The sequence below is a fragment of the Castor canadensis genome, chromosome 17, assembly GCF_047511655.1.
Source record: "Castor canadensis chromosome 17, mCasCan1.hap1v2, whole genome shotgun sequence".
NCBI classification, from domain to species: domain Eukaryota; kingdom Metazoa; phylum Chordata; class Mammalia; order Rodentia; family Castoridae; genus Castor; species Castor canadensis.
Window position 1 is genome coordinate 4,566,315 of NC_133402.1, and position 27,741 is coordinate 4,594,055.

General features: G+C 50.0%; 1 protein-coding gene and 1 non-coding gene across 15 annotated transcripts in view; one reads left to right on the plus strand and one right to left on the minus strand.

Annotated features, from left to right (window-relative positions):
- Rbfox1 (RNA binding fox-1 homolog 1) overlaps positions 1 to 27,741 on the plus strand; it is a 1,956,039-nt gene that overhangs the window by 219,257 nt on the left and 1,709,041 nt on the right. The window lies entirely within an intron of this gene.
- Trnaa-agc (transfer RNA alanine (anticodon AGC)) lies at positions 2,935 to 3,007 on the minus strand. Its single transcript has one exon. It is a non-coding gene; the product is annotated as a tRNA-Ala (tRNA).

Genomic DNA, 27,741 nt, shown 5'->3' on the forward strand with positions numbered 1-27,741 from the left:
GGCATGTTAAAATGATGACAGGAACAACACCACCACCATGAAACCTAAACTCTTACAAGTCCCCCGGGCCTGGAGTTCAGGACACCCCCTGCTACTGGCCTGACCTCCTTTCCTGGTCCATTCCTGGTGGCAAGTGAGTCGAGGTTCCAGCTGGAAAATGAGGCCACAGCTATATTTCTGGGGACACCTCGGACCTGGGGAGATGAACTCATGTTTTATTTTGTCACCAGGCTGGGGTGGCTGTCATGATTTCTGCATCCAAATGAGCAGCTCCTGTTTTCCGAGCAGTTCCTGTGACCCCAGGCTGAGCTGGGTGCTTTGGGTACGTTATCTTGTGACGCTCATGTTACCCCAGGACCATGAGTTCTAGGCTTATCACCACTTTGCCATTTTGTGGGGAAACTGAGTCTCAGAGGGGCTCAGCCAACATGCCCATCCTGAGTTACCATCGGTCTTACTTTTTGGGGTTTGAACTCAGGGCCTCACAATTGCTAGGCAGGAACTCTACTGGTTGAACCACTGCCAACCCTTTTTGCTTGAGGTGTGTTTTTAAAAAGGGCCTGACATTTATACCCAGGCCAGCCCAGACCGCAATCCTCCTGTTTATGCTTCCTGCATATCTGGTGATAGGTGTGCACCGTGACGCCCAGCTATTGGTTGAGATGGGGTCTCACTAACTTTTGGCCAGGGCTGGCCTGGAGCCATGATCCTCACGATCTCTGCCTCCTGAGTATCTGGGATTACAGGTGTGAGCCACCATGCCACCTTTCCATCTGACTTCTGAACCTGCCCCCTGCCTGCCTCCTCCTGTGGCCTCTCTGTGGATGGCCATGGCTGACCTCTGTGGAGTGTCTTCTGTTCCAGGTGATGTGACTGTTTGCTGGGCTGCTGTGACAAAGCTCCCTGCTGGGCAGTTTCAAGGACACAAATGTACATTCTCACAGTTCTGGAGGCCGAAATTCCATGATGAACTGTGGGCAGGGTTGGTTCCCTGAGACCTCGGTCCTCAGCTGTGAATGGCCATCTTGTCCCTGGGTTGTCTCATGGTTGTCTCTCTGAACTGTTTTTGTCCTAATTTCTTCTTATAAGGACGGACACTGGTAGCATTGGATTAGGGCCACCCTACTGACATGATTTCACCTTCCCTTCTTAGGGACCCATCTCTAAGCATCATCACTTTCTGAGGTTCTGGGATCCAGGGCATTAACCTATGGATTTTGGAGGGACATAAAAGACACCATTGTCAACCTCACTGAACTGAAGAGAACGCTGAGGAGTGGGGCTTTATGGGGTGGGGGGATGGAGGCCAGAGCTGGGCTCAATGTCGACTCCTGTTCCCTGGTGCTTCTGGTGAAGAGTAAGTCTTCTGACCCATGTCAACCATCTAGGAGGAGCAGGTCTGGAAAATACCTGGGTGGCGATGGCAGGTGTAGGACAACCCCCCCACCCCTCACCGAGCAGGGATGGGCTCGCTCACGAGCCCCAAGGCTGTGTGAAGCCATCATCCAGCAACTGTGTGAAACCTGCCAAGTGTGAGGCCATCCAGGTATAGTTCTGCACGTGAGGGTTCCCACTCAAGTACATGGGGACAGGAGTGATGGCTTGCACACAAGAGGACACCTTCCAATACCCAAAGCAGTGGCCAGAAACCACCAGGCCAGCGTCTCCTTGAAGGTGAAACTGGAGTTTTGAAGCCAAGGCCCAAACTCTTGAGATTCCATATGCCAGGTCTGGCCACTCGCCCCTAAATGCCACATAAAGAGGCGTGGGGAAGGCAGAGAAAGGTTAATTACACAGCTCAGGACATGCCTTGGGAAGAGGCACAGTAAACACTCAGCTCATCCTCAGCCATCTTCCTAACACAGACATGAGCTTAGGTTAAAGTAGACAAAAGAACTGGGGGCAGGGGACAAAGGTAAGCATAGTTAAACTGTCCCAGTCACCGGTGTGTTCTGGTTGACCATCATCTCAGTCCAAGGGTTCTGGGAGAGGTTCTGGAGTTGTTATCTGAAACTTACTGTTACCTGGCAGGTCGTCCATTTGAGGAAGGTTTACTGTTGGGGGCAGTTTCTGTCCCTTGTCATGAAGATGTCATCTGTCTCTCCTGGAATCCAAGGTGACTGCAAAATGACTGCAAAGAGAATGGCTGATACAAAATAGAGGCAGGGATGCCAAGCTTCTCTTGTTTGTAGTTAATTCGTGGGTGTAAGAAGGAGCCAGTGCTTTTCAGAAAGAGCAGTTTAAGTGTCTCTTACAGAGGGACGAGGCTTCTGACCAAGCATGACCTTGGCCACGTGTGGAAGGCAAATGTGGCCATGGGGAACAAGACTCACCTGTGGTATCTGCGCTGGGGCCAGAGCACAGGGCCGCCATTTTGTCACATCCTCCTTTTGTTCCTGCGAAGTCCTTTCCTCAATGACAAGCTACAGTGGAACTGAGTCTCCCCTGAAGGTGTCCCTCAGCTTTTCCTAGAGGACACATCCCTTCTGGTGTCACCTCTTTGCCATCTGCAGTGCGGCTGCCAGTCCCAAGAGGGTAAATAGCATTTGGTCACCAAGCCCTCTGAGATTTGAGGAGCTCTGCGCCTTGGACTTGCTCTCTGTCACACTTCTCAGAGTGGTGGGAAGCTAATTACACACAATTCACTAATTACACTTGATCCCGCTCTTCCCACTGAACTATTAGCTCCATGGGGGTGAGGAGCCCTGAGCACTGCTGTGTCCCCAGACACGCCATAAATAATCCCCGAGTGGATAAATGGATTGCCAGGCTGCACACCGAGATGGTTGGGGATCCTTGCCTGTGCTGGCAGAATCTCTGGGACTCCAGTCTTGTCTTCCTGACTTATCTCCAGTTTTACTTCTGGTTTATTTGCTTTGGCCAAGAATTTGAACACTTTGGCCCATGGGCCAAATCTGGCCCGCTGCTTAGTTTTGGCAGCGCTGGGATTTGAACTCAGGGCCTCATGCTTGCTAGGCAGGGGCTCTACCACTTGAGCCACTCCGCCAGCCTTTTTTTTGTGAAGAGTTTTTTTGAGATAGGGTCTCATGAACTATTATTCCCAGGCTGGCTTTGAACTGCGATCCTCCTGATCTCTGCCTCCCGAGTACCTAGGATTACAGGCTGAGCCACCAGCACCAGCCTGATGCCTATTTTTATAAATAAAGTTTTATTGGGACATGGCCATACCTATTGTCACACCCGTAGGTTTACGTAGTGTGGTTTTCCCTCCACGGTGCCACAGAATCAGGAATATTTATCTCCTGGCCACTGACAGGAAAACTGGATGGTCCTGGCTTTGGCTAAGGGACACTGCCAGTGGAGTGGGCATCAGACAGGGGTGTTGGTCTCATGCTGAGGAAAGACGGGTAAGGGACAGCCAGGCTGTTGTCCTTTGCCTGGTGTCCATAGCTCTAGTGACACTTCCTATGGCCAGGCTTTCAAACTCAAGGGCAAGGAGGAATCACCTGGGTCCTTCTTCATATGCATCTTTTCAGGACCTCCTCCCGCACTGACCCTGTGATTACGGGCCGGGGTCCAGGGACTTATTCAGCCCTTCATTCTGCAGTTCTTCACTGAACGTGTGACATGAACTACTCTGGGTGCACCACAAGGACCACACAGACAAAGTCTTTGCTCTCATCAGGTCCCTGTGCCAGTAGGAGGACGCTCCAGCCACCATCCAGGAACACATGTGCTGAGTGGAGACAGCAGCTCAAGGCAGACGTGAGAATGACAAGATGGTGGCAGGAGGGAGCAGACACATAGATGCGGAGATACCTAAATGGAGACCTAAGGGAAGCCAGGGCCCCTCCTGAGGCTCCAGGCTGTGACTGGTGATGGAGGAGGACTGTCATTCCACACACTCCTGGCTGCTTCCTGTCACAGTCTTCTTATTCTTCTTATCAATTGTGGGAATTTATGGGGCCCCGTGTGGCAATTTGACGTGTGTATTTGGGGTGCAATGATCAAATCAGGGTAGCTCACTTCTCTATCTCTGTAAACGTTGGAAAGAATTTTTAATTAATATGCAACAATTGCCCATATTTATGAATAACTAAGAGAGGAGCCAGAGGGTCCAACTTCTCATGAGAAGATGGGAATGCTAATTACTCCGCTGCCTTCTTAAGGCCACCAATAAATTATTGTCACCTATGTCTTTTTTTCTCCCCACTAATAAGCTGGTTACTCCCCTCCTCCTCTTCCCTGTTCCCTTTGGCCTTCCCTCTTTCTCTACCGCACTCTAAATCTGATTGAGTTGCCTTGAAGTCCAAGGATGGCAATAACCCTTCTTAGTTTATAAAGGCTTTTTAAAAAAAGAGATTTAACTGGATGTGGTAGCTCACGCCTGTAATCCTAACTACTTGGGAGGCTGAGATCAGGATTGTGATCCAGGCTGGCCCAGGCAAAAAGTGAGACTCCATCTCCAGAACAACCAGAGCAAAAAGGGTTTAGGAGCATGGCTGAAGTGGTAGAGCGCCTGCCTAGCAAGTGCATGGCCCTGAGTTCAAACCCCAGTCCCACCACAAAACCCCAAAGCAGCTTTAATGAGCTGTAACTCACACAGAGCACAGCTCACCATTGGAATGTGAGACTCTGTGACTTTCAGTATCTTCACAGAGTTGTGCAAACTACCACAATCGACTTTGAAATATTTTCATCATCCCCCCAATGAAACCCTGGGCCAAGGCTTTGGCAGGCTTTTAGTTCACCCTTTCTGAGCTCTCTGAGAAGAGTAAGGTGGACAGCTTCCCTTACAGCCAGAAAAACAAAGAACTCAGAGATTTGCAAAAGAAGCTTAGAAGGACATTTTTATGATGGGAAGGTGTGGAGGTCTTCCTTAAACACTGGGATTTGGAGTCTCAGGCCATTTGGCCAGGCCCTCTCCTGTCCTGTGAGAACAGCCCTGGGGATCTGGGTGAGAGTGGGTTCTGAGCCACAGCTCCAGGGCCAGGCCTGAGAGTCTGCATGTCTGGGCTGGGCATTTCTTCCTCTTCTGTAACTTTTTCTTGACTCCATGGGAAGCAGGGCTCTGCTGTGCCTGTGACAATTCAGTCCTTGCCAAAGGGTGGTCATTTACTTGAAGGGTGTCCATCTGGCAGAGTAAGGGGCACATGAAAAGCCACCATTTATTTTGTTATTACTATTATCATTTGCACCTGCTTCACAGAACCTCTTATATGGACTGTCCAGCCTCTACACAATGAATGGACTCCCTTTCCCTGCCTCCGCAGTCCTGAAATAGCCATTTGCTTTCTCTCCCGGCATTCCATTCAAACATTTCCAAACTACTGTGGTCTCTCCCAATCACCCTGACTGTGACAAGCCACTCTTGTCATTTTCTGTTCCCTCAGCTTTGCTTTAATTTCTTCACAAGCTGTGTCACTACTCGGCCTTGTATATGTCCTAGTGTATGTCCTAGTATTAAAAGTTCCGTGTCACTGTCCCTGATCGTCATTGGGAACCTCCCTAGATTGTGACTTCTGCAGAATGTCCAATCATGCAGAAGTGCTTGAAGTCTGTGTTCAGGTGGGAAAAGCTCCCAAGAGCCTCTGAGTCCCAGGTGGCTTAAGCACAGGCTCCTGTCCCTCAGTCCCACCAGGGGGCATGGGGACAAAGGCTGGGGTTGTCTGGGGTGGGACTGTGCACCTTCAGGGCTCTCTGAGCTGCTCTCATGCCTGTGTGTGAGGCTGGCTAGCCGGGACACAGCCACTGATGCAGGGTGACAGGCCTGGGGTTCACTTTGGGGACCCTGTAGGAGCCTCACATACTGAGTGTTAGGTAGAGTAGCTGAGACCCTACACGAATCCGCTCAGTCCGCTGTTACAATGTGCCATACACCAAGGGCTTAAACAGCAGGAATATGTGTCTCACAGCTTCAGTGGCCTGAAGTGTGGGACGAAGATGGTGGCAGGGCTGGCTTCTGAGGCCTCCTTCCTACGTGTTGACAAGTCGTTCTCTCTGCTTTCATCCCGATCTCCAAATCTTATAAGGACAGGGGTCAGGTTGGATTAGGGCCTACCCCAATCACCTGCCTGTGGACTTCAGTCTTTGAATTGAGGTGTGTGGGGGGTCACAGTCAGCTCATTCCAGACCCTGGCCATAAAGGAATCCTGCTCTCTCCTCTCCAAGTCCCTCCTGCCTCCAGCCCCATGCCCCTGGGAATTGTGTGTCCAGGGTGACGATGGCCGTTCTCGCCCACCTGGTTTGCAGAGCGGCCGTACTCAGTTGCTTGTGCAGAATCCCATCCCCTTATTTCCTGCTGACTGCTCTTGATTGTGAATTGGATTGAAGTTTCAACCAGAGGGTTTTTACTAAAAAAGAAAGAAAAAAAAAAAACCCCAAACAACTCACTCCTTGTTTCCTGGGTGCCCTCCTGAGCAGGCGTTTTATCTAAATCACTTTTTTTTTCCATGAGAAAGAATTTTGCTTAATTGGGCTTCCTTTCTGTTCTTCCCTTAACAGGAAGCGTCTTCATTTCTGTTGGGACTGAAAGCCCCGATCAGTTCACAGAAATCAGCTCCCTTTTAAATGATGCTCTCAGAGAGAAGACTGATCTGACTCACCTTCTGTTAATTACTTTTGGGTGAATTAGGCATGCCGGCTCTGCAGCCCTCGCTTTCCTCACAAGTATTTAAACCCTCAAATCTATTTAAAACTTTTCTTTTACTCAAATTAAGATGCTGAAAAAATTCTGCTATTAGAAATAATTTAGTTTTCTTTTTTTTAAGTTCAGCTTCATGGCTGTGTAATTTTCAATAATTTGAGTTGAAATTGGTTCTATCGTGTCCCATACATTGGCATCAAATTACTGCTTTCCCTTCAGAGTCTTCTCATCTAATTGGTGAGTCAGACTTAGAAAACAAATAAATATAACAGGGAGGCAATGGATGACCCAAGCAGGGAGAATTGCAAAAAAGGAACCAAATCATGCCACCCCCTGCCACTCAGCTTTCCGTCCCTGTGACACAGTGCCAGACACAATCAACTTAATGGGAAGAAAGGGGCGAGGTGTGGGGTACATACCTATAATTCCAGCTACGTGGGTAGGCATAGACAGGAGGAGGCAAAACCATGAGACCCTCTCCATAACGTAATGAAAGCAAAACAGCTGGGGACAGGGCTCAAGTGGCAGAGCCCTGCCCAACAAATGCAGGGCCCTGAGTTCCAACCCCAGCACTGCCCCCCAAAAGAGGGAAAGGATTATTTTGCTCATAGTTTCCAATTTTCTGGGGTCACTTGGCCCTGTTACTTTGTCTGTAGCAGCACAGGACACCATGGCAAACTCGTCCCCACCTCCTAAATGTTCTGTCACCTTCCAACTGTACCACAGGAGAGGGACCCAGCATTTCACATGTGGGCTTTTGTGTGTGTGTGTGTGACATTGGAGATTCAATTTAGCACCCATTTATGGGGAGTGTAACTTTTCACCATGGTGATGGTGAGTAGCCTGTGTGTCTCCAAAGAAGAAAATAGTCAATTGTGAAGGTCACAAAAGGCACAACTTAGAGCACAAATCCATACATCTAAAAATGACTAATTTAGTTTATTTAATACAAAAATTCCAAATCTTCAGAAATGAAGCAAAGCCCCATAAGCAACAAGGATGTTAGGAAAGAAATTCATCAACTAGAACAGAAATACAAATGAAAATTCAGGAGAGTGGCCAAAGCAGCACTTGGGGCATTTTCGTAGCCTTGAGTGTTCTCAGGACTTCCTTATACGTTCAGCACTCAGTGATTGGTGCAAGGGTGATGGTCTTCCCGCCTCTGGTCCCCTCCCATCCCATCAGTAAGAACCTTGCAGAGTTGGAGTTTGGGGTTCAGGAGCTGCAGTGGATAGCTACCTGTGTGTACCGGATGTGGAATCTGAGTGAGGGACTTGAGGATGAACTCAAGATCTGACTGTCTCTCTACCATGGAATGGCGCTCATGTCTGTAGTTCTCACGGACAATTCATTCTCCTTCTGTTTGCTTTGGTTTCTGCTCTTTATTGAGGCCTCTCGGGCCTGGGCACAGTCCGCATTGCGAATCCAGAAGGAGCTCTGAGTTCTGGGGAAAAAGCCCTTGGGATGGAGTTTGGGTTTCTTTGATCCCTTTAGGTCTATTTGAACCCCAGGAAATGACCTGAGATCTGAAGCCTGGTGCCTCCAAGGGTAACTGCTTTGTCTTCACCCTCAGTGGGGATGGAGAGACCCCAGGGAGTTTCATGGAGAGAGCTGGGACACCAAGAGAGAAAACCTCGGTGCTACGTCTGAAACCAGGGCAGGGGTGGCAGAACAGTCTCTGGTTTCTGATTGGCCAAGTCCCGCGGAGAAGACTGGGGACTCTTATCTGCCTTTTGTCCAGTGCCTCTTCTACCTGGGCTGTAATGGGGACCGTGACGTTTGACCAGTCAGTCCTAGGTGAAGCGAGGGCTTTGACCAAGCGTCTTCTGGCTTTGGGTGGAGAGGAAGTTATGGCTGGTGCTAAATGTCTCGAGAGCACACTGCGAGCGTGGTTAGATCTTTTTCTGATGCTGCTCTCCTGGCCTCGAGCACCATCAAAGAGCACACAGGTGCATGGTAGAAGCAGCATAAAGAGAAAAGGAAGCTACCTGCCTCTATCTATTCACAACACCTTGAGAGTGAAAGGCTGGAGGCTCAGGATGGGGATCCAATTGCCACCAGGGCTTGAATTCTGCTTGGATGCTGAAATACCCTCTCTCTATCTTTACCCCTCTCTGTCTTCTAAGAAGTACCAGATGATATTCAATATTTAACTACCTAAAGGGCTTACCTGCCAATCACTCAGAACAGCAGCAACCAAAGAGAGCAGCCCCTGCTGTGAACCTCCACAGCTGGCCGTATGGACACCCCACTGTATCTCCAAGGTTTTGGCTACAAATTCTCAGAGGACCCTGAAAGTCCCCAGAGACTCAAAACCACTCCCTAAAGAGGGATCCATGGCTACCTAAACAAGGAAAGATTCAGTTGCAAGAGAAGGATAGGGTCCAAGGTCAGGAGAAATTCTGAGAAGCTGGCCCAATGCCATGGCCGGCCTCCTTGTTCATGCAAATAAATATCTTACCTGTGGACCCTGCCTGGCGTCCTGGTGTGACAGTGGTTACTCTGGGTCATAGGTTTTTTTCTGTCTTATCTCTTTCTTCTGGCTGACGGCTGAATATTACAACTGTATTTCAGCACAAGAACCTGAGCTCAGAAGGCCAAACAGGTGAGAGGGTAGAATTTGGAGGCCATTAGAACTGAAGTCAGATGCTGGTCTTCATGACTCACTTGCTAAATCTTAACAGGCATGACAGAATACCCGATGACTCAGAGGGATGTGACAAGGAGCTACTGCTGGTCCCACATTTAACTCACAGCCAGCTCCATGCCTGGCAACTCTTGTGACTCCGTTGGGGGATGGGATCTTAAGTGTATCAGGCAATGTTCCTTGCAGGAGGTTGACATGAATCCTTTCAGAACTCTGGGTCCCCAACTTCCCTCTGTCCACTCCTCACAGGTCATTTGAGGCTCAGATACGTGCTGACTTCTGACAGAGAGCAGGGAGAGGGACATTGGCCATCGCAGACACGTCTGATTTCTAACTGTGAAACTTACAGAAGTTCTTCCGGCTGCACCGGCAGCTCGACTTAGCACCTTCAGAGAAATGGTGGGTGACAAGCATGGCATCCGTATTTGACAGGACCCTCTCGGTTGGTGCCAGCACCTTTGTCAACCAGCATCATCTCCCAGAGACAAATCCACTCTTACTGATTTTCTTTTTAAAATTTGGTTGTTATTAGCATAGATTAGTTGTGCAGGGGGGTTTCATTGTGACATTTACAAGTGTATAATGTACTTTGATCGAATTTGCCCCACCTATATTGCTCTTTCTCACCTCCCTCCCTCCTCCTCCCTCCTCTTTGGCAGTTTTTGGTGGTTTCATTGCTATTGTCATACATTTATGTATAATGTACTTCTATGACATCCACCCCTGTCATCCACTCCTTTCCCCTCCCCACCCGCTGGTTTCACTCCCACCAAACAGTCCTCCTTGTACAATCACGCCACATTTTAGGTCTGGATTCTGTAGATGAGCAAAAAACGTGTGCCATTTATCTTTCTGAGCTTGGCTTATCTCGCTTAACACGATGATCTCCAGTTCCACCCATTTTCCTGCAGTCGGCACAATCTTATTCTTCTTTATGGCTGAATAGTACTCCATTGTGTGTATGTGTCACATTTTCTTTATGCAATCATCAGGTCTCCTGATGGAGGACCTGGGCTGTCCCTCGAACCGAGGCAGGATCTGGGAGGAGAGGGGAAGGGCACAGCCCCCAACTCTAACCTCATAGCATTACTTGTTTGAGGACATGGAGTGACTCCAACTTTACATTTTTGGTTTGCTGATATTTCATGACCCAATGTGGTTCTTAGATACTTTCTGATGTTATTTTTCAGACCTAGAAAATAGTGGCAGACTGGCAACATTTGACATTTAAGAGGGGACATGGGGCGGTGAGATTATTTCCCTTAGAAAGGTCATACTTGTGTCTAGAGGTTGCCCATGACAAATGGCCAAGCCGGGTTCCAAAATCGTGACCATACACTCAGAGCTACTGTGTCTGTGTTAGCAAGAGCATGAAGGGAGAAGAAGGAAAACTCCAGTGGACGGTGAGTGTGTTGGAATTTGCTCTGATAAAGATGGCGAGGGTGACGATTCTGATAACGACGCTGAGCACTGAGATGACTGGGAGATCCCCGAGGCGGTCAGGGTCTCCGTACGCATCCAGTGGTCTCTCTTTGCCATTGCCTGTTGACTTCTGTTATATATAAGCGATCCTGTCCTGCCTCATGTCTCTAACATTCTAGAATGGGGGACACTTGACCATCTCCCTGTTTTTTTTCTCTATTTTTCCAAACCTGGGTTTGGGGTCCAGCACACAGTAGGTCTATCTTTTGAAGGAATACTCAGAGTCTGGTGAACAGAAATTGGGTGTGGCCCGGGTGAGCATTTCTCTCAAGAAGCCAGAGTTTCTCAGCACAGGGCTGTTTCCTGGGATGGACATCGGTGGTCATTAAGAAGGTCAGTCAATGAACGGTAGCACGTCAGACAGGTGCCGTGGCAGGCCACAGAGAGAGGAAGGGCTGAGCTGCCATGTGTTTCTTTCCATAGCTTCTTCCCAGAGCACTGAAAGGTGAGTCAAGTGAGATTCCTTCCCCACTCCTACCCGAGGTAGGAAGTGAAGGAGGAAGGCCGCAGAGGTACCAGGGAAAGGGGCTCGCAGTGTGCAAAAGACACAAAGGACCCAGCATGCAGGCGAACCACTCAGTATGACGTCTGTCACTGTGACGGTATTGTTTTCTCAGGAGGTCTGGTGTTTACGTTCAAGGTTGGATGTGCGAGTCTGACCTGCTGGGCTGCTGTGTCCCTTATGCAAGTTGCACACCCTCTCTGAGCTGTTTCCTAGTCAATGTCCCTTTGTCCCCTGTCAGATGAGACAATAATATCTACCCTGTATTTTGTAGTGAGGATCAAATCAACTAAATGAATAATACTCACATAGAAATGGCTCTCTAAGTGAGAGCCAGTTTTGTTATTGTTATCATGGCTTACATTTTATTTTTCTGGAAGGGAAAGGGCCCCCATGTGCTTTAGGATACTTGAATTTTGACATCACATATAAAATCAATGGTGATCGCCATAAATACAATTCACCTTCAGCCTCTGCCTACAAGCCACCTGTCCCCACCTGTGTTTATTTTGTCCTCTGCGTTTGGAGTCTGCAAGGGACACTGGGAGGCAGAGGAGGGTGAGCAGCACAGCTGTGATCTGGTGAGTGACTGTCTGGCACTTTGCAGAGATGGTCACGAGCCAGCCTCGCTTCCATCCTGCGAGGTGGGTGCTCTGATCATCCTTCTGGCTGACAGGGAGGGGAACTGACAAGCACACAAGTACAGTGGCTTTTGCAAACCCAGCAAAGAGAACACAGGGTGGGGAACCTGACCCACGTGATCCGATTTCAGGGCCTCCACCCTAACAACTCCTTTTGGCTGGCGGAAGTTAAAATGTCTTGAAATAGGGCTACGGATGTAGCTCAGTGGTGGAGCGCTTGCCTAGCATGTGCAATGCCCCGGGTTTGATCCCTAGCATCCCAAGGAAACAACAAAAACAAAAAGTCTTGACACGTCTGTCATCCCAGCACAGGGCTGGTCCAGGCCAGCTGGGGTAAAAAGCATGAGACCCTAACTGAAAAATGACTAAAAAGCAAAAAGGGCTGAGAAGATGGCTCCAGAGGCAGATGGCTTGCTAGCAATTGCAAGGCCCTGAGTTCAAGCCCCAGTACCACCAGAAAAAAAAATGTCTTGAAACTACTTCTCCCCTCCCTGGGATGGCACACTTTGGTGTCTCTTCTCATTCCTAAGCAGATGGATGCCCTTTTTGTGATGGCAGATGACTCCTGACCAGGAGCAAACTGCCTTTCAGTGCAATGGTGGGTTCCCTTTATTGCCAGCTAGGGGCAGGAACATACATGGGCGACCCTGGTTGCACAATTTCTGAGGTCCAGCTTTCAGGCAGTCTCATTCTTTCCTCTTATAGGCACTGGCCTGCCTTCCTTCAATTTAGCAAATTTGGACATCCATACATCAAGTGACAAGTTGACATTCCGGCTTATTGCCTGTGAGTGTTGCTTGCCAGCTCTGCTTCAATTCTGGAAAGCCTGTGGTCTTTTCCTTCCAGCGGTGCTACTGCAATTACTGGACCATTTTATTCCACTTTCTTCTTTGGTGTTTTATAAAGAAGAGAACATAAGCAAATTAAAGTACTGACACAGGTGATAAAAAAGCAAGGGTTAAAAAATACAATTGAGACAAAAATAGGGAGTATTTGGCTTTAATTGGATGCTTATTAGATTTAAGGCAATTCATCATTTTAAATTGCAAAGGGGGAAAGAAAATTGAAGAACTTGAACGAAATGCTGAATATATTCTATCAAATATCTAAGTGTAATTAAAGATATATATAATCTCCTCTCTCTGGAACTGAGCCAGTGTAAGTCAGGACGTTTTCAGTGACAGAAACGACTTCAAATCATTTAAACCAAGTAAAATATCTGGGCTACCTAGTCGGGATGCATCATGGATCAGTCAGAGAGCCAAAAGAGCGATTCAGGAACCAGGGTGGTAGATGGGGAGCCGGAAGTTGGCGCCACCAGCCTGCTCTTGTCATTTACTTTTCATTTCTAACTGGCTCCATTCTCCAGATGAGTTCTTTCCCAGACAGTGTAGGTGGCGAGGAAAACACCCACCTGTCTCTCAGCTTTTTGACCTCCTGTGAAGCAGTATCATTGGAGAGAATCTTGTCCTCCTAGTGGTTATAGATCAGTTCCAGGACAGATTCTGATTGGCTGCCCTTGGCTCATGTACTCAGCCCCTCCACCAATCACCAGTCACTGTGTCCAGGGGAAGAGAGTTACTTAGCATGATTGGTCAGGATGGGTCATGTGATCACCCGTGTGATCAGGAAGGCCCTTGAGTGTCTTACTAGGTAAATGGAGGGAAATTATGCCAGGCAACCCCAAATGGTCACTCGCATGGCTCAGTGGTGAGCCATACTTCCTCCTCATCTTAGGAAGTAGCAATCCCGGACTTTTTTGTAGTTTCCAGGTGTTTAAAAGAAAAGCATCGGACAACATCCCAAGTTATGTAGTCATAGTGACCTCATCATATAAATTGAGTAAATGATTTATATCCTTTTCAAGCTTCAAGCAAATAGTTTTGGCATGGTGGGAATTTGCACACCCACATCTTGTCCCTCTCTCTGAAGGTGGCTCCCCAGGCCACTGATGACAGCTCGTGTCGTGAACACCTGGTAGCCTCCATCCGTCAAGCTAAAGAGAGTGAAAACAGCTGGGGACCAGAGGGACATGCCGAGTGCAGTCTCGTGGCTTTGAGTGATGAATGTGCTGGGATGTGAAGGAGAGAAATATGTGTCCCGTGTAAATATTTCTCATGGAAATAAGTGTCTCAGCCTTAACCTTTCTGCCATCTCATTATGTAGGTGACCTCGTCAGCAACATGCAAACCCTTTGCATCTTTTCCCTTCTTTGTCCAAAGTGCACAGACTGTAACTTGGCCGTGTTACACACCCAGGGTGCATAAGTAGACTGCCATTTTGCACACAAGGATAGAGCCTGCCAGGCAGATCGCGGCCCTCTTGACTTGTGGCATGGGTGCTGCTAGAGGATTTTTAGCCTGGCCGGGTTCTAGGTGTGGCTCACCCACTTCTCGCATTACGGGTGTTTCCAAGGGCATGTCCAGGTCGGGGATATAGGCGTGATATTACACCTATTTATCAACAAATAAGGTGTGGACAGCGGATGGGGATGGTACTGACTAAAGCGCCACAGCAGGACTGGAGGACCTGTCACAAGGCCACACGTCAACACTGTAGCTGCCGAGCCATGGAGAGGCGGCAAGGTGACCCTGGAGCTTTTTGGCAAGGTCAGGATTGCCATTACTTCTAACTGGTTTGTACCGCTGGAGTGATACATCCAGTCCAGTCCATACTGGCTGACAACCAAGCCTCACCTGTATGTAGGAATGGGGACCTAGTACACTGTGGACAGACGTGGAATTCATCCCCAAAGAGCTATCTATCTGAAGAGCCCCAGGCCACCGATAGAGTCCTTTCTAGAGTCACTCTTACTTGTTTTCATTTTCCAAAGGGAATTTGATTTAGGACCTGCCTTTGGTTTCTCCCAGACCTAGGAAGCAAACATTTCTCATTTGCAAAACCTGCAAATTAATCATTTTTGCAAATTGTTGCTGAGCTCTGAGCCTCTGACTGGGAGGCCCGAACCTGTGGCCCCATGAGTGAGCCTGTGAGTCGGGATTTGCACACGGCTGATGCATATGCATGGTGCTTGGGTGGGGGGAAGGGGGGGAGCCAGGCCGCAGGCGTCCAGGGCAAAGCTCGAATCACTAATCACAGCTCAGCATCCCTGTTTGCTGTGGAATCCCTTATCATCTCTGCATCATTAGTACTTCCCCAGCTTCCACCACTCATTTCACAGCGAATCTGATCTCGCCCCGGTATTTTCAATAAGCTCTCGTGCCAGGCTACAGCTGGCACACCACTGAGAAAGAAGAAAATCAACCAGACTCCCACAATTAGGCCCTGGGTCATCATCCAAGGTGGGAAGTTTCTAGCACAGTCCCTGCTCCCACCCCGATTTCAGCAGCTCATGCCTGAGTCGTGAGAGAGGTGGTGTCTGACGCTGGGTTCCAGGGGCTCAGTGGTGCTCAGGGCCTTGCTACAGGGACCCTGAGCACGGGGACGAATGACTGGCCACCTCGGATAGGAAAGGGAATAAAATGTCCCTGTGGGGTCACTGTGGGTTTAACGAGCTCGTGTGCACGGTGAGCTTGATTTGGGCTCAGTAAGTGTGGTCTTTATGATTTTTTCATGCACTAAGAGCTATTGAGTGGTCAAGACCCTGACACTGTTCGGCCAACAGTTGGCTGCGGAAGCTGAGGGGCCTTAGGGACCCTGGTGGGGGAGGGGAGAGAGGCTCATCTCCAGACAGCGGTGAGAGAACTCACTATGGGTTCTCTCTCTGTCCCTGCTGCTGTGGTAGGATCCAGGGACCTCCCACCCTCTGAGCTGTGACCAGCTCCTGTCCCCTCCAGGAAATGACATGGGGTCCTTTGATGAGCACTGGGCCCCTTTGGGGAATGCCTTGGAGTGCAGAGCTATACATGGCTGCTTCTCTGATGTGGGGTCCCCCAGCTACTCTGTCGCTTGGGCAGAGTGGACCCCTTGTCCTGGCTATGGAACTCCTTTTCTAGGTAACTGTGGGGAGTGAGAAGTTGTCAGAGTGAAGGGTACAGAGATGTCCCCATTCCCCCACCCAGGGCTGAGTGCAAACGTGGGGGATTGTTCAATACTCACTGTGGCCCATGGAGGGGTGTGATTAGTGCTGTTGCCTAACGGCTGAGAAGAGCGAGGCTTGCTGGGAGGGAAGGTCCCTGGCCACCCCCCCAGAGAACAGCCAGAGCCTGAGTCTAATCCGAACCCGCCTCTCCCCAGCCATGCTGCCTCAGGGCACAAACCAAGGCTCTCTCAGATGGTTTCTGGGCAACAGTCCTGGGGTCCCATGGCTTTTGGGGAAAAAATCGAGTGCCTTTGCCTTCTCCTGCTGGGGTCACAGTCCCCACCACACTTCCTGCTCCCCCAACAAGTGTCCCACCCTTCTGGGAATGACCTAGATGGGAGGCTCAGGGTGGGAAAGGGGAGGTGGAGGGATGGGATTGTATCTCCCCCCTCTTCATTCGTGTCTGATGCTCATAATTTTTATTTTCTATGGCTTCCAGTTGGGGAGGGATGATGGGTCAAGAAGGAAATAGATTTTCTATTTCATCCCTCCTGGTGGATACCAGTTCTCTCTCTCGTGGCATGTCATGATCTGTGTTGTTCCAGAGCTTTCCACAGAGGGGAAGAAGTAGAGCTAAGTTCTGGACTGAGTAGGCTCAGAGAAAGCGGGAAGAGAGGATGCTTTGGCACTTCTGGTTCCCCTGGACCATATCCTTCCTCTGAACACATCCTGTAAAGCCCAGCTGAAATGTCCCCCAACTCCCATTATGTCTTTCTTGGTTTCTATAGAAGATGCCATTCTCTTCTTCAGGCCATCATAGGAAGAAGAAATACCATACTTACTAAGAAGAACTGGGCCTCCTAAGAACTTTGAGTCCAGTTCTTAGCCTTCTGTGTATCCTCTTCTCCCCACTCAACCTGTGAGATTCTGGATTCCTCCAGCATAGGGACTGACTCCTATTTGTACCGATGTGGAGGCAGAACTCTCTTTTTCTACCCAGTCGATCCTGTCCTTCACAAGCTGTCCTAGAGTTGTGCATGTGTGCACTCATGCCTGTGCGTGCAGGCAACGTCTCCCCACCCCCCCCCCCCGCCCACCTGCGCCCACAATTGTGCTGACAGGGACCTATTCAAAAGCTGGAGTTTCAGATATCTGAGCTTTTGTCCCCAGAAGCATGGTCTGGGGGGGTGGTTGCTGCATCTGATCCACATGTGTGTTTTATTTTGCGGGAGAGGTGTTTAAATTTTGGATTACTTGTCAATGTTTCAAACCCAAGAACTTTGATCATAGTATCTCCTGGAAAACCCACAGGTCTGGTGACACTGGGCCCATTTTCCTACATGACAGCAGCCAGCGGGGACTAGGCAGCAGCCTCCTTCTCAAGGAACGTGGACTTTGTTTGCCACAGTCTCTTCCGCTCCCTATTGCCTCCCTGACACCAACCCTTAGGGTCAGTGTCCATTCCTCACTGTCAGTGCTGCTGCCTTTGTCTATCAGGCCCCCTTCACTCATGTATGTGACCGGCCAGGCTGCGACAGAGCCTGTGTAATGGCTGGGTGGCCCGGGTGACCGTGTCACGGGAGTGGCTGGCAGAGGGGAGCCCTGGCTTCCGTCCCCTGGGTTGATGTCTCTCCGCTCTGCTTATTCTGAGTGCTGCCTCTTCTTCTCGCGTCTCTGAAGCCCCACAGTACTTGACTTGCGCTGTTTTCTGCTACGGTCTGAAGCTCTGTGCTGCACAGACAGCCAAGCCCCTCTCACTGCCCTCTGCGCAGCCCAGCCTTCTAAGGAGCCCTGTGCCTGGATGTTGATGGCTTCTTTTCACAGTGCTGGCACCATGTCCTAGGACGAACAGGTGGCTCAGTAGAGGAGGAGGAGGAGTGCAGGGAGGCTTCTGTGGCAGCTGGAGGGCAGAAGCGGTCATTTGTCCAGGTGGCCGGGAAGCACCCGGTGGACAGCATACTCTGGAGTTTTGCTCATTTCCAAAGTACCTGAGAATCTGCAGGAATGAAGAGGGTCTCACAGACGCACTCCGTTCAGAATCGGGAGAGAGTGTCTAACCTTTCACACTCACACACACGTGCACCTACACACACACACACGCACGTCTACATACCGGCAAGGTCTTGTGCACACGCACACACACGCACACATATGCACACACATGCATGCCTGCCTGCACTCTAGCACAGATTTGTGTGCACACACATGTAGGCATATTCACACACACATGTCTGCACATGCACGCCCCTGCAGGCACACACGATGCACACACACAGGTGTGTACATGCACACACATCCATGCCCACACACGTGATCTCACACGAACGAGCTGTGTACAGCTATTGGGTGAGCCGTGTTCTAGGCGCTGAGGTCAGTGGGGACAAGACAGAGTTCCAGATCTCACAAGGAATGGATTCCAGTGCGGAGATAGACACCAGCCTAAATGATGGGTTAGAGCTCCGATGTCACGTCACATAAGGAAAGCGTGAATTGGGGGAGGGGAGAAGGGGTCCTAGGAGGTGGCTTTAGTTGACAATGAGCAGGAGGGCTTTTACCCAGAGGGGTTACCCAGCTGCTGGGGACACTGGTGCTACAGACTGGAGGTGGGCCGTGGGGGTGCACCTCTGTGCTCTGCCTTATGGATACCCCGCTGGTCGGTGCCCTGCTGCAGGCCTGGGCTCTGGAGGGGAGGTGGCTTTTCCCAGAGGTGAGCAGGAGCAGTTCTTCGTCAGCTGTCCCAACGCTTCCTGTGTGCACCAATGGCTGCTCGGGATCCAGTTCTGCAGCCCGTGACGGGTGTCAGGATCACGCACACCTGCGAGAGCTCCAGTGCGTGCCAGCTTGCTGTGCCCGGACCACACTTGGAGGAGTGAGACTGGGGCTGGGGGCTGGGCTCGGGAGAAGCCACCCGGGGTCTCGGGTTGGGGGTTTGCTCTGCCTGGCTGGAGATCGCTTCACTTTGGAGTCCAAGTGCTCATCAAATCAGTCCGTCGGGGAGTGCTTTTGATCCCTTGGCTGCCCAAGCAGGCAGAGGGAGGCTGCCAGGAGAGATAAGGGAGGTTTATTTGCGAAGGTGCTCAAACTTGGGGCTGTTTATAGTCGATGAATATCTGTCTTTAAGCAGCTGTGAGAACGATCCGAAATACATGAAAGCAATCTGGCCGAGATCAAAATCCTCAATTCCAGGCCTTTCCAGGTTCATAGGTTTTTAAGGAGGAAGGGTTGGTGACATTGTTGAGCACTAATTAGGTGACACTTGTGTAGACTGAGCGGATAAAAAGGCTCACTGTGAAATGGTGCAATCTGAGGCAGCCATTGAAATGAAAATGTCACACAAGCAAGTGCTTGTCCCCATCAGGTGCTCTGATTGGAGATTGTGCTAGACTGAATGTGCCTCCCTCCCCGGCCAGGCAGCCTCAGCCTTGGCTGAATAGAAGCCTCCAGCGATGAATGGGGAATTTACTAGGAGTAATTACAGATGAGGGAGGAGGGGGAGAGGGCTCCAGCGCTCCTGGGAGGGGCTTGTTTTCCTTGTCACACGGGGGCTCTTTTCCTCTCATGGCCTTCAGCTACTGTGTCTTCTACCCAGGACCTGACCAAGGTGCTGTGCTGCCTTGTGTGGCCCCCCCAGAGGAGGTCCCTGTTCCCAAGAATGGGTTCCTTGCCTGTCACACCCGTTGACGCCTACACCTCTATGGCTGACCCAGTCCTCAGAACAGCTTCATGTAACCCAGGGATAGGGCTCCTGTACCTGGAAGGGCCACAGGTTCCAGGCAAGGTCTAGTGAAACACCACTCTCACCTAGCGCCTCCCACTGCCTCCCCTGGGCACCACACCTGGGAGCCCTGGCAGGAAGCAAGGAAGTTGGGCTTTCATCTTAGTGTCATCCATTACTGCTCTTCCCGGTCATGTGACATGGGCAGGTGTCCCACGCCATCTCTAGATAGCCCATGGTAGACAGTAGGCATGTGCCAGTGTAGACTTGAAAACTAAACAGGTGACATCAGGATCAGGGTGGGAGAGAACTGCTTCAAGTCACTGGAGCAGAATCATGGGAGTGGGGATTCAGCCTTGAACGTGAGACTTGCCTGTCGAGTGTGACGAGCCGTTCTGGCCATTCTGGTCATCTTTCTGTCAAGATGTAACTGTCCTCTGCTAATTCCTACTGGATGCATGGGAGGAGCTTAATCTTTATGAGTATTTCTCTCTCAGTGCCGTGGTACGTGTGAACTTGGCACCATGTTCCCTACAGAATGCAAGATTTTCTAAAACCTTGAAAGAGGGCTCCTTTGCTCAGTGGCACAGAGATGTCGTACCTCTGATTTCACAACTCACTCAAAGAGAAGCCACGCAAATGCCCCACGTCAATGGGTGTCAAGAGCCTCACGATTCCCACTTGTTCAAACCGGAATCCTGCAACGTGTTTTCAGGTACAGAGTTCGTTCACCCGGCCAGGGGCAGAAGCTACAGAAATCAGCCTGTGACACTCACGAGACTGACCATGTTTCTCACTCTTAATTTTATCTTCCCCAAATTGCAGAAATAAAAATACCATGCATTCTGCAGCCTGTAGCATTTTAATTAGGAGTTGAAGCCTCCATGTCTGGTGGACCCACAGCCTGAGGCTATGCTCACGGAGAGGACAGGGTTCTCTGTCTTGTTGATTGATCCTCTTTCTGATTTGAGGTTCCCTAGCCCGTGGATCTTAATGGCAGAAAATTTCCAGCCACTCGTGTCCCTGAATCCCAAGTTAAAGTGACAAGGTGCCGGGGATGAGAAGGACTTCATGAGGAACAGAGCTCAGCCTGCACGCCCATAAACAGTATGAATACAAATTAACTTAAAACTCTTTCCTCTCTCCTTAACAATGACATTACACCAGTGGGTCCACTTAATTTCTTCCATTTGTACCTTTACGAAAGGGCCTGCTGTTTTACGATGTCAAATGTGACCTTTAAAACAAAACGGGCGAACTGCGTTGTACACAGAGGACTCGGCGAAGCTAGTAATTTTCATGATGCAAATTTCTGAGCAGAATGAGCCCATTAACCAAATTAGCAATTCATAAAAGCAAAAGATCATGGTCAGGAAACATTCGTGCCTTTTCATAAGGTATAATTTTAGCACGTTGTAGAGTTAAAGTGTGGGTTTTCCCCCCTCCCCTTCAAAAAAAAGTAGACCAGGGCGCTAATTAAGTAGGTTAAAAGTATATATATGAAAGAGAATGCAATTTATGTGCAGTAAAGCGAATTAGTGATTCCTAAGAAGCCAACAGAGTGGCACAGCCCTGGATGTGACTGAGGGATCCGGCCATTGTGGGAAGGGAATGCTATTGGTGGTGGTGGTGGGGCGTGAGGACAGGAGGATTTGTAAAGCCACCCAAAAGGTGGCTGCATGCTGGGTGACAGGACTGTGTGCTGTGCCGGCCAGGTCATGTCTAACCCTCCATATCCCCAGGAGTAGCAGCAGTGCGGTCAGCCTGCGTTAATTACATTTCGGGGACTCAGTGTGTCTGATTTTGAAGATCGGGTTGGGGACAGGAGGCTGTCAATATTCCTCACCATTCGTCTAACCCTCCAAACACTGCAGATTTGAAAACACTATGCAGGGCCAGCGGAGTGGCTCAAGTGGCAGAGTGCTGCCAAGTAAGCAAAAGGTCCTGAGTCCAAAACAGTACTGCAACAAGACGAAACACAAAACAAAACAAAACAAAACAAAACAAAAACCATTGTGAAGCCTTATTCTGCTAATTAGCCAAAATCATGTGTGCGAGAAGTCCCACGTATGACTGGAATAGCATTGCATTATAGGAGCACACTATGCTGTTTACTGTCTTGTCAACAGAGGGCATTGGGGTGGTGTGTGCCTCAGCAGTTGTGGGCGATGCTCCTGTGAACGTTCAGTGTGCAGTTTTGTTTGAGTACCTATGTTTGGTTGTTTGGTTACGAACCTAGGAAGAGGAAGCTCTGACCCTTGCTGCAAGGCTGAGACATGTTGAGTGAAAGTACTAGGCACAAAATCCCCCATGTTCTGTTCACGTAGCATGTCCACAACAGACACAGGCATAGAAACAGAAAGTAGAGGCTGCTGACCAGGAGTGGGGCTTCCTTTTGGGAGTGACAAAAAGTACTTTGGAAATTAAAGGCAATGCTGGTCACCACTGTAGAGGTACAAATGATACAGGGCTGTTCCATTCAAAATGGTTAATTTTATGTGACATTTATTTATCTGTTTGCAGTACTGGGGCTTGAACTCAGGGCCTTGCACTTGCTAGACAACACTCTACTACTTGTACCCCAGTACCTATCTATTCTATCCGTCTATCTATCTATCTATCCATCCATCCATCCATCCATCCACCATCCATCTATCCATCTATCCATCTATCTATCTATCCATCTATCCATTTATCTATCTATCTATCTATCTATCTATCTATCTATCTATCTATCTATCCATCTATCCATCCATCTATCTATCTATCTATCTATCTATCTATCTATCTATCTATCTATCTATCTATCTACCTACCTGTCTATCCATCTATCCATCCATCCATCCATCCATCCATCCATCCATCTACCTATCTATCCATCCATCCATCCATCCATCTATATATCTATCTATCATCTTTTGGCAGTACTGGGGTTTAAATTCAGGGCCTCCCACTTGCTAGGCAGGTGCTCTACCCCTTGAGCCACTCTGCCAGCCCATTTTTAAATTTTTCAGGTAGGGCCTCCCATTTTTGCCTGGGACTGGCCTCAAACCACAATCCTTCTATTTCTGCCTCCTGAGTAGCTGGGATCACAGGTATGCACCACCATGCTTGGCTTGATGGTATGTGAAAAAGCCCTCTGTAAGCTGGAGTAATCTATACAAATTGGTCTGTTCCTTCATTGTGAATTTCCCTGGGTCAGATTCCCTGTGGCTCTATTTTAAAATCCTTGCACAACTTACCTGCTGGATGCCATGTGTGGGGACGAGTTGGGGGTTGTTCTCCATGGTCGTGGGAGGCTGGTTCACTGAGAGGAGAAAGCAGAATGGTGACCTGCTTTGTCAGTAATAGGAGACAGCATCCGTGGGGAGGGACAGGCAGGGGCCTGGGCGGGTGAGGGGACAACAGGGTGATGGTGGAGAGGCTATTGAAAAGTGAGGCCTACAGAGTGAGGCCACCCGAGAGGCCTCCAGGGGTGATGTAGGCACTTCTGCTTCATGATGTCCACCATAGGAACCTGTGTGACCATTCTGGGAGAACTTCCTTCTTCATAAATGCTACAGAGTGTGCGTGCATGTCCATGTGTGTATGTACATTTTCATGCACACCAGTGGACAGAATCTGGCCTTGGGAGGCTGGTTATATTTGGCTCACTCACGCCCCATTTCATTGAATGACACTGCATCTATAAATAAAGACACTGGGAAAGGGGGTTGTGGTCACTCACCCAGGGTCACACAGCTTGCCTGTGGCACCACTAGGATTTAGCCTTACATCTCTGACACAAGACATTTCACTGCCTCAGTGAAGAGGCTCTTAGAGACGCCAGAAGGCCCAGCTTACCCTCCAGTGTGCCTGCACTTCGCACTGTTAAATACAAGTCTTCGCTTTCCTCTCATTCTCTCCCCTGTGAAATCATCTACTTCGCAGGGTTCCGATGAAGTCGGTAGGAGTTATTGCAAACTCAGGGCACATCATCAGTGCTCAGCAAGCGTAGGGTCTTCCCCCTTGATATCCCTAGCCCACATGAGCAAAAGAGAAGATTCCAGAGCTAGAATAGTGGCTCACACCTATAATCCCAGCTACTGGGGAGGCAGAGGCAGGAGGATCATGAGTTCAAGGCCGATATGGGTTTGTGCCAAGTTAGCAAGATCTATCTCAGAAGCAAATGACACAGCAAAAAGGGATGGGGGCATGGCCCAAGTGATGGAGCATCTGCCTGGCAAGTGCAAACACTGGGTTCAATCACCAGTACTTAAAAAAAACCAAAACAACAACAACAACAACAACAAAACCCAGAGAAAGAATGAGGAGTCCTAGAGGAGACTAGAGTGTCTGGTGAGTAGGGCAGGAAGGACTGCACTGAGGCTTGACAATAAGAACCTGAAATACTGGGTTTGAAGCTGTGTTCTCCCCCTTGTCAGCTGCAGGGTCTGGTACACCTTCCTTGGCTTTTCTGTGCCTCAGTTTCCACATCTGAGCTGGGCGCCATAAGGCCACCTCCTTGGTCGGTGCAATTCAAAACCAAAGGCAGAACATGCCTGCAGGTACGCTCAGAAAACATGAGGCATACTCACCCACAGAGGGGAGGCGCGGCAAGGTCAGTCTCATCCAGACTGGAGCCTCTCAACCAGTGGCCACATGCACCCCACCTGGACACCTGGCAAAGTCTGAAAACATTGCAGGCAGCGTGATTCGGCTCCTATGCAATGGACATCTAGTGCGTGGAGGTCAGGGAGCTGCTGAAGTCCTGCAGAGCAATGTCACCATGAGTGCTAGTGAGGGATGGTGAGCAACTGGTCCCCAATGAGGGGAAGACGCTGCACTTGTGGGCGGGCCACTTGAGATATGCTCAAGTTTCCTTTTCCCACCCTATTCTTTATATCTACACATTTAAAAAAATCAGGTGTAGCGGTTGCCAGTGGCTCACACCTGTAATCCTAGCTCCTTGTGAAGCTGAGATCAGGAGGATTGTGGTTGGAGTTCAGCCCAAGCAAATAGTTCATGAGATCCCATCTCTAAAATAACCAAGAGCAAAATGGTCTGGAGTTTTGGCCCAAGAGGTAGATCACCTGCTTTGCAAGCATGAAGCCCTGAGTTCAAACCCCAGTCCCACTATAAACGAAGAAGGAGGAGGAGGAGGAGGAGGAGGAGGAGGAGGAGGAGGAGGAGGAGGAGGAGGAAGAGGAGGAGGAAAGGCATGGCGTTGTGTGCTTGGCATCTTTGCCTACTGGCCACATGTAGGTGGCTGGGTTTGACCTGGATGCTTTCAGGCTGATAGATGCCCTTCCTTCCCTTCTCCCCAACTTCCCTCCCTCATCCTTCCTTCCCCTCCTTCCTCCCATCCTTCCATTCCTCCCTCCTTCCCTCTCTGCTTCCCTTTCTTCCCTAGCTCCTTCCCTTTCCTTTCCTCTTTCTCTCAGGGGAGGAAGTCCTCTACACTGTACAGGTCACTGTGCTTCCTCACAGTGGGTGGCATTCGTGTCCCGAGGGTCTCTGTGGAGCACTCAGGGAGGCTGGCCCATGGAATTCTGGGCATCCCCCCCGCTGCTCACGCTCACTTTGGCCTTGTGTATGGAGGCAGGAACAGGTTGGGATTGCACGCCCACCCTGGTGCTTGTGGATAAACTGATACTTTATTCTCTCAACATCCTCTGGGCTTGGACAAGAACTTACTAGTCACCCACCCTGCAATCCTGGTGACAGGACGAGGCTCAGTCCTACCTATGCTAAGACACTGATGCTTGGGCCAAAGGCTGACTCTGCTGGTCCAGGAGAGTTGAAGTGCCTCTTGGGGGTTCTTGGTGACACTGCTCATGCCCTTCAGAGGCAGCCCCAGCCCATGGTGGCAGTGGTTGAAGGAGAAGGAGGGCATCCTGTCGAGGGAGGGGTCCCTTCCCTATCCTGCATCCTGCACTCAGAGTGGAGAGGTGGCCTGGATGCCCAGTCTGTACTTTTTCAGGGGCAGAAGTGAAAATAAAGCAGCAGCTTCCCACTGTTAACGGGAGTGTGATTAGTTATAGGAAAATCAATTCATTCTTTGGCTTTGGGGAAGGCTTTTAAGTGTGAAAGCGGATGCTAATCCCCTGGGAAATGAGTTTTAAGCAAAACGGCCTTAGTTCTGCCAGCTGCTTAGATCAGCACCGAGGGCAGGGGATGGCAGCTTTCTCTGCATATTGGGGGATGAGACTGCTCTTCCTCCTTCTCTGTCTCTCTCTTCCCACTCCTTCCTTTCTTCCTTCTCCATCTCTCCCTCCTTTCTTCCCTCTCTCCCTCCCTCCCTTCCTTCCCTCCTTCCTTTTCTCCCTCCCTCACTCTAGACCCTCACTTCCTCCCTCTCACCTTCCTCTTTCTTTCCCTCCCTCCCCCTCCCCCCTCCTCAGTCCCTCCCTCTGTCCCTTCCTTCCTTGCTCCCTCCCTTCCTTCTTGCCTTCCCATTCAGAAGTTAGGAAGGGGAGTTCAGGGCCTGCTAAACAGTGGGCACACCATGTCCCTTTCAGGGAGGACAGGTACCTTTGGAATGAGACAGGCTGGAACCCAAGTCCCCTTCCTTCCTTCCCTCCCTCCCTCCCTCCCTCCCTCCTTCCCTCTTTCCTTCCTTCCTTCCTTCCTTCCTTAATTCCTCCCTCTTTCCTTTCTCTTCCCTCTTTCCATCATCTGCTATGTGCTCAAGGTGTCTTGTCAACACCCAGACGTAGTAGCCTCCATCCTCCTGGAGACTGGAGGCAGGGAGGCGTGGAGGCAGGAACTCTGGGAGTCATGGCGGAATTGCGTTGTGCAGGCAATGCCTTGTGTAGTGTTGAGTGCCATCTCCTGCTTATTTTTCACTCCTCCCCCTGTTTCACTTCTCTCTCCTCCTTTGTCAGCACTTGCCCCTCACAGGTTTCTTCTCTCCTCCAGAATCTGAGCATCTTGCAGGACCTTCCCTGGGGTGACCTGCAGACCCTTGGCTGGAGGGTGCAGGTGATCTCTGTCCTTCACATGCTCCTTCCTGGTCACTTTGAAGAGCTGCAGGATGGAGAGCTCAGAATCCCTTTAGGGTTTATATCATTTGTCAGCCTCCCTTTGGGGGAAAGAAGCCTCATTGTCCTGTCCTATCCTATCCTGTGTGTGACCTTGCTGCTCACTACTGAGCCCCATTCCCCGTTAGTACTGCAATTCCCCTAGCATCTACCTGCGCCCACACTGGCTCCCTTCCTTCCCTCCTCTTCTGTGCTGTCCTCTCTGGATTCACAGGAGGAAGATTGCTAGACGACATCTTCTAGGACCTCTGTTACCCAAACATAGGCATCTTTTGCATGTCAGTGACAGGGCGGAGGCTAACACTGACACTTCTGATAATGACAACAGTGATGCAATTTACCGAGCTAACATATCCCCAGCGATCATGACTCAGGAGATGTTCTTTGCAACTTTGTGTATTTGATTCCATTTACTTTCTACCATGACTGTATAAGGCAGCTACTTTCATCAACCTTCCACAGATGGGAAAACGGAGGCTCCGTGAGGTTGTCTTACTATACCCAAAGGACCAGATCTTGGAGGGGGTGCAGACCTGCTTGAGCAGCAGTGATGAGAAGACTGGGTTTGTGAAACCTGCTTGTGCAGGTTGAGATGGTACCAACCCAGCCTTCATCCCAGAAGTGTGTGCGTACTCTGTTCCCAGCTCCCAGATACACAGCCAGCACTCAGAGGGTTAGTTAGGAAGTGGGGACGGGGTACAGAGCCTGCCACCCAGAGGACACATGGGGTTCCTTTGCGGGAGGACAGGTATCTTTGGAATGAGACAATAAACCCAAGTCTACATCCTTCCCACCTGTACAGCTTCGGATGGATTACAGACCTCCTTTCCCCAGCTCTGCTACATGAGGTTGGTTGCAAGGACTAATGGGTGCCGCATATGGAGTAAGGTGCCCCCCACACAAGTGTTTGACCTCTTCCCATCCTATCTCAAGTTAGGGTGAGTGAGAACTTCCCCAGGCTGTTTTTTTTCCTGTGTGCACTTACAAACCCACTGCGCTTGAGTGGAGAAGTTGGGGTGCTGAGCTGTGTGCTGGGTGTGGGGTGACTGCCTTCCACTGGCCCCTTTGTGCATCCCACCCCCAGCAGAACAAAACCCTTGCCCACCTCATAAGCAGCTGCGCCCCTCCTTGGAAGGCTGGATT